This window comes from Phyllostomus discolor, chromosome 14 (genome assembly GCF_004126475.2).
Source record: "Phyllostomus discolor isolate MPI-MPIP mPhyDis1 chromosome 14, mPhyDis1.pri.v3, whole genome shotgun sequence".
NCBI lineage: Eukaryota > Metazoa > Chordata > Mammalia > Chiroptera > Phyllostomidae > Phyllostomus > Phyllostomus discolor.
Genome location: NC_040916.2, coordinates 172486 through 179964, shown reverse-complemented (window position 1 = coordinate 179964; position 7479 = coordinate 172486). Strand labels below are relative to the sequence as shown.

Genomic DNA, 7479 nt, shown 5'->3' with positions numbered 1-7479 from the left:
ATTTATTCAGTATCATGATCAGACTATTAATTACATTTAGCACTCAACAGCATGGGTTCAAACAAATTTAAAAAAACTACATTAAAAACCCTGTGTTGGAATGCTTTACACTTTCCACAGAACAGAAAATAAAATAATCTGTTATAATTAGTCACAAATAAAGTCCTCAAGTTTTTTTGGCCATTCACATGAGCATTGTCAAAATGACTTCTTTTTAGCAGCTAGGCCTTGCCACCACTGTGTTTGGCTGAGTTCACAAATCTGTTGTAACCTGTAGCTCCCCTGTGATTTCTCTGGCTCTTCTGGGCAGTAATTAAAACCTTCTGCCACTGCCAGAGCTAACTGCTGCTGCTGGAACTGCCATAGCCACCTCAGCTTCATGGTTTGGCAAAGTATTGCCTCCACCACCATAGGGGCCAGAGCTTCTGCCTCCAAAGTTTCTTCCTTTTATGGGTCCATAATTTGAAGATTGATTGTTGTAATTGTCAAAATCATTGTAGCTTCCACCACTTCCAAAATTGCTTACATCATTACCAACTCCATTATAGCCATCCCCATTGACACCATATCCACCACCACCATCGCTATCACCAAAGTCACCTTGACTGCTAAAGTTCCCTTCATGACCAAGTTGTCATTCCCACCAGAACCACCTCTATGACCACCTCTGAAGTTTCCAGAACAAGTTCGGTTTCTAAGGCTGAATGAAGCATTAGCCATCTCTTGCTTAAAGAGGGCTTTCCTTACTTCACAGTTATGGCTATTTACAATATGGTATTTCTGAATAACAATCTTGTCTAGAGTCATGGTCATCAAAGTTTACAAAAGTGAAGCCTTTCTTATCTTTTTCTTAAATTTTAATTGTTGTTCAAGTACAGTTTTCTGCCTTTTATCCCCAGACAAGCTCCCCCAGCCCCCCCACCTCCCTCCCATTTCCACCCCACCTTGTTTTTGTCCATGTGTCCTTTATACTTATTCATGAAAACCCTTTCCTTTTCCCTTGAAATTCCCTCCCCTCTCCCCTCTGGTCATTGTCAGCCTGTTTTCAATTTCAGTGTCTTTGGTTATATTTTGCTTGTTTGTTTGTTCTGTTGTAATGAAGCCTTTCTTTTTGCCACTACCTTGGTCAGTCATGATTTGAATCACTTAAATTTTCCCATACTGTTCAAAATATTCTCTTAGGTGATTTCTTTCAGTGTATTTTTTCATACTACCATAAAAATCTTTTTCACAGTTAAATGGGCACCTGGTATTTGAGAATCTTCTCTTGAAACAGCCCTCTTTGGTTCCACAACTCTTCCATCCATCTTGTGTGGCCAGGCATTCACGGCTGCAAACACCTCCTCCACAGTAGCATATGTGACAAACCCAAAGCCTCTGGAGTGCTTGTTGTTCAGATCTCTCATCACCACACAATCTGTGAGCATTCTCCATTGCTCAGAATGGTTCCATAGACTCTCATCTGTTGTTTCAAAGCTCAAACCTCTGTAAAAAAGCTTCTGTAGCTGTTTTGGCTCTTTGGGAGATTCTGACTTAGACATGATGACAGCATGAGTGGGAATTGGTAGAAGAGGATCACAAGGTTTTGGGGTGCTACATTTGGCCACATGGCCTGGGATGCAGAAGAGACTTTGCCTGGAAAATGGGTACAAAGAACTTTTGCCAGTAGGCCATGAGAAGATGCCACATGGCTTTGGATTAATTGGAGATCCTGCCTGGACTGAAACACAGCTGATGGTGTCAGTGGCCTGAAAGCATGGACATTTGCTTCTTTTCCTGAGTTAAGGTACCTTGAATTAGGGCAGGGGGAGAAGGAAGCACTGTGGGTGTCTATGGGTATCCTAAAGAACTTGATGTTTTAATGAAGACATTAGGTGACTACTTTAAGTCTGTGTAGCATTAAATGTTTATTTAATGAACTCTCTGGCATTGAGAGATGTCTTGCTTTTGGTGACGGATAATCGAGCCCATTGGGGGTCCTTTCAATAGTAGTGTACCAGATGCTTGGCCCCCTGTGTTCTGTAACAAAGTTAGGACAGAAACCATAATAAAAGAAAAACTTTACACTTTAGTACCTTTAGTGGAACTTTTTATTCCTCCCTTTTGAGCAATGGATCTTGCGTTTTCATTTTTTACTGGGCTCAAAAGTTATAAAGTTTTGCTTTATAACTTATAAATCCATTCTTCCATGTAACTGCTCTTTTCTCAATGGCCTGAAGAAGCTTCCAGGAAAGAACTTGTTCTTCTTGTGCTGTCAGGGTAGAGGGCCCTGTGTAAATGATCTGACATCCTTTTGTAATGAAAACTCTTATTTTTTTTATTTTAAATTATTTTATTTTTGTTCAGTTAGAGTTGTCCATATTTTCTCCCCACACCTCCACCTCACCCCCTCCAAACCCACCTCTCTCCCTTGCTTCCACCCTCCCCCTTCGTTTTCTCCCTATGTTTTTATACTAGTTCCTTAAAACCCTTCTTCCCACTGTCCCCTCCCCCTTCCCCTATGGCTATTGTTAGATGGTTCTTAATTTCAATGACTCTAGTTCTATTTTGATTGGTTTTTTTTCTTTCGTTGATTTTGTTCCAGTTAAAGGTGAGATCATATGGTATTTATCCCTCACTGCCTGGCTTATTTCACTTAGCATAATGCTCTCCAGTTCCATTTGTGCTGTCACAAAGGGTATAGCTCCTTCTTTCTCTCTGCTGCATAGAATTCCATTGTGTAAATGTACTATGGCTTTTTGATCCACTCATTTCCTGATGGGCACTTAGGTTGCATCCAGCACTTGGCTATTGTAAATTGTGCTGCTATGAACATTGGGGTGCATAGGTTCTTTTGGATTGGTGTTTCAGGGCTCTTAGATTATAATGTCAGCAGTGTAATTTCTGGGTCAAAAGGAAGTTCTATTTTTAGTTTTCAGAGGAAATTTCATACTGTTTTCCACACTGGCTGCACCAGCCTGTATTTCCACCAACTGTGCACTAGGGTTCTCTTTTCTCCACATCCTCTCCAACACTTGTTTGTTGATTTGTTTATGTTGACCATTCTAACTGGTATGAGGTGATATCTCATTGTGGTTTTAATTTGCATCTTTCTGATGGCTAGTGATGTTGAGCATCTTTTCATGTGTCTCTGGGCCCTTTGTATGTCCTCCTTGGAGAAGTGTCTGTTCAAAACTTTTACCCATTTATAATTGTTTTTTTTTGTCTTCCTGGAGTGGAGTTATGTGAGTTGTTTATATATTCTGGAGATCAAACCCTTGTATAAGGTGTCATTGGCAAATATGTTTTCATATATTGTTGGCTCTGTTTCATTTTCATGCTGTTTTCTTTAACCATGCAAAAGCTTTTTAATTTGATGAGGCCCCACTTGTTTATTTTTCCTATTATGTCCCTTGCTTGAGGGGACATATCCATGAAAATGTTGCTGCTTGTCTGAGATTTCCCTGCCACTGTTTTTCTCTAGGACTTTTATAGTGTTACATCTTGTATTTAAGTCTTTTATCCAACTTTAATTTATTTTTGTGTATTGTGTAAGTTAGTGATCAAGTTTCATTTTTTTTTTTTTTTTGTATGTAGCTGTCCAGATCTCCCAACACCATTTGTTGAAGAGGCTATTTTTGCTCCATTTTTTGCTTCTTCCCCCTTTGTCAAATATTAATTGACTGTAGAGACTTGGTTTTATTTCTGGGGTCTCTCTTTTGTTCCATTGGTGTATGTGCCTGTTTTTATGCCAGTACCAGACTGTTTTGATTACAGTGACTTTTTAATACAGTTTGATATCAGATATTGTGATCCTACCAATTTTGTTCTTTCTCAAAATCTCTGCAGCTATTCGGGGTCATTTATGGTTCAATATAAATTTTTGAAATTTTGTTATATATCTGTGAAATATGTCAGGGCACTTTAATAGATATTGTATTGAATCTATAAATTGCTTTGGGTAGTATGGCCATTTTGATCATGATAATTATTTCAGTTTGTGAGTATGGTACATGCTTCCATTTGTTTGTGTCTTTCTTAATTTCTTTCTTCAGTGTTATAAAGTTTTCTGAGTACAGATCTTTTACCTTCTTGGTTAGGTTTATTTCTAGGTACATTATTTTTCTTGTTGCTATATCAAATGGGATTTTTTTTCTGCTTTCTGTTTCTGATGTGAAATTGTTGGTGTACAAAAATGCCTTTGATTTCTGAGTATTGACTTTGTAACTGGATGTTTTGCCAAATTCATTTATTAGGTCAAGTAGTTTTTTTTGGTGGAGTCTATAGGATTTTCTATGTACACTATCATGTAATCTGAAAACAGTGACAGTTTTGTTTCTTCCTTTCCAATCTGGATGCCTTTTATTTCTTTTTCTTGTCTGATTGCTGTGGCTTGGATTTCCAGTACTATGTTGAATAGAAGTGGTGAAATCGGTCATTCTTGTCTTGTTCCTGATCTTAGTGGGAAAGCTCTAAGTTTTTGTCCATTGAGTATGATGATGACTATAGGTCTTTCATATATGGACTTTATTATGTTGAGGAATGCTCCCTCTATTCCCACTTTGCTGAGTGTTTTTATCATAAATGGGTGCTGTACCTTATCACATGCTTTTCCTGCATCTATTGATATGATCATGTGATTTTTGACTTTGCTTTTGTTTATGTCATCTATTACACTTATTTATTTGAGAATATTGTGCCATCCTTGCATCTCTGGGATGGATTCCACTGGGTCATGGTGAATGATCTTTTTAATTTATTGCTGGATGTGGTTTCCCATATTTTGTTGAGGATTTTAGCGTCTATGTCCATCAGTGATATTGGCTTGTAGTTTTCTTTCTTTGTTATGACTTTATCTGATTTTGGGAGTAGGATGATATTGACTTCATAAAAAGAGTTTGGTTGTCTTCCATGTTCCTGTTTTTTTTTTTTAAATAGTATGTGGAAGATGGGGATTAACTCTTCTTGAAATGATTTGTAAAATTCTCCTGTGAAACCATCTGATCCATGGCTTTTGTGTGTCAGACGCTTTTTAATTACTCTTTCAATTTCATCAGGTGTTATTGATCTGTTCAGACTTTCTGCTTCTTTATTGAGTTTTGGAAGGTTATATTTTTCTAGAAATTTGTTCATTTTACCTAGGTTTTCTATTTGCTTGGCATATAATTTATCAGAATAATTTCTCACAGTCTTTTGTATTTCTGTGGTATTGTAATCTCTCCTCTTTCCTTTTTGATTGTGTTTATTTGGTTCCTCTCTCTCCTTTTCTTGATGAGCTTGCTTAAAAGCTTGCCTATTTTATTTATCTTTTCAAGAACCAGTTCCTGGATTCATTGATTCTTATAATCGTGCTTCTAGTCACTATGCTGTTTAATTCTGCTCTGATCTTCAATATTTCCTTTCTTCTACTTGCTCTGGGTTTCTTTGTTGTTGTTCCTCAAGTTCTTGTAGGTGTAGGTTTAGGTTGTTTATTTGAAATGTTTCTTATCTTTTTTAGGTGGGTCTGTATTGCTATGAACTTCCCTCTCAGGACTGTCTTTACTCTGACCTATCAGTTTTGGATTGTTGTCAGCTGATTTTCATTTGTTTCCAGAAACTTTTTGATTTCTTCCCTAATCTCATTCTTATCCCATTCATTGTGTAATAGCATGTTATTCACTCTCCATGAGTTTGAGTGTTTGGTTTTTTTTTCCTTGAAGATGGTTTCTAGTTTCATTCCCTTGTGACTAGAGAAAATGCTTGATATGATTTCAATTTTCTTGTATTTGTTGAGGCTTGTTTTTTAACCTATCATGGGGCCTATCTTTTGAAATGTTCCATCTGCATTTGAAAAGAATGTGTACTTTGCTTCTTTGGGATGAAGGGCTCTCTCTCTATATATATATATCAGTAAGTCCATTTGATCTAGGGCTGTGCTCAATGCCACAATATCTTTGTTGATATTTTGCTTGGAAGATCTGTCCATTTTTGACAGTGGGGTGTTAAAATATCCTACTATAACTGTGTTGTTATCAATACCTTTCTTGAAGTCATTCAAGATATTCTTTATGTATTGGGTACTCCTATGTTGGGTGCATATATATTTATTATGCTTATGTCTTCTTGATGGATTCTTTCCTTGAGTATTATGAAGTGACCTTCTGGTTCTATTTTTATGGCCCCTTTTTTGCAGTCTATTTTGTCATACATGAGTATTGCTACCCCGGCTTTTTTTACCTGTCCATTTACTTGGAATATTTGTTTCCAGCCTTCCACTCTCAGTCTGTGTACATCTTTTGGTCTGAAATGGGTCTCCTGCAGGCAGCATATGTGTGGGTCATGTTTTCTTATCCATTCTGCTATTCTGTGTCTTTTTATTTGGGCATTTAGTCCATTTACATTTAAGGTCATTATTGATAGGTACTTATTCATTGTCATTTCTTCATACCTGTGTTCTTCTCTTTCTCCATGTTTTTCTTTCTGTTCTTAAAGCAAACCCTTTAGCATCTCCTACAGAGCATGTGTGGAGAAGTTATGTTCTTTGAGGCTCCTTTTCTCTGGGAAGCTCCTTATTTGGCCTTCCATTTCATTTGAGAGCCTTTCTGGATAAAGTAGTCTTGGTTGCAGGACTCTGGTTTTCATTACTTGGAATACTTCTTGCCCTTCTCTTCTGGCTTGGAGCATTTCCATTGAGAAGTCAGCTGCTAACCTTATCAGGGCTCCCTTGTATGTTACTTCCCGTTTCTCCCTTGCTGCTTTTAAGATCTTCTTTTTGTCTTGGTATTTTGCCATTTTAATTATGATATGTCTTGAAGTGGGCCTGTTTGGGTTCCTCTTGTTTTGGACTCTCTGTGTTTCCTGGATTTGTGTGACTTTTTTTTTCTTATCAAATTAGCGAAGTTTTCATCATTACTTTTTCAAATAGGTTTTCTATCCCTTGGTCTTCTTCTTCTCCTTTTGGTATCCCTATTATATGCATATTTTTGTGTTTCATGTTGTCCTGCATTTCCCTTACCACCTCTTTGTTCTTTCTGAGTCTATTTTCTTTTTCTTGCTCTTTCTGGGTGTTTTATTTTTTTCTACCTTGTCCTTCAGCTTGCTGATCTGATCCTCTGCTTCATTGTTCCTGCTTTTGATTCCTTCTACTGTGTTCTTCAGTGCACAAATTTTGTTCTTCATTTCCTCTTGAAGTTGATAGTTTCTATTTTCTTTTTCATATTGATATCATTTTCAGTAAGTCCATTGTAGTTTCCCTGTATTTTTTGGTAATTCTCTGTGATCTCTTTGAGCTTCCCGATAACCACTACTTTGAACTCAATATCTGATATTTGACTTGCCTCTATTTCATTTAGTATTATTTCTGAGACTTCCTCCTTTCCTTTCATTTGTGGATTGTTTCTTTGTTTTCCCATTGTTTGTGAGATTCATCTTGTTAGCCTTTGCTGCTTAAATTTATGTGTTCTGACTCCCTGAGTTTATGATTTTAACTTGTATGGTGGAATACCTGTAAGATTCAGTGGT

General features: G+C 37.1%; 1 pseudogene; it reads right to left on the bottom strand.

Moving 5' to 3' along the window:
• Nucleotides 1-313: 313 nt before the first annotated feature.
• On the bottom strand, nt 314-1541 carry LOC114512177 (annotated as a pseudogene).
• Nucleotides 1542-7479: the final 5938 nt, after the last annotated feature.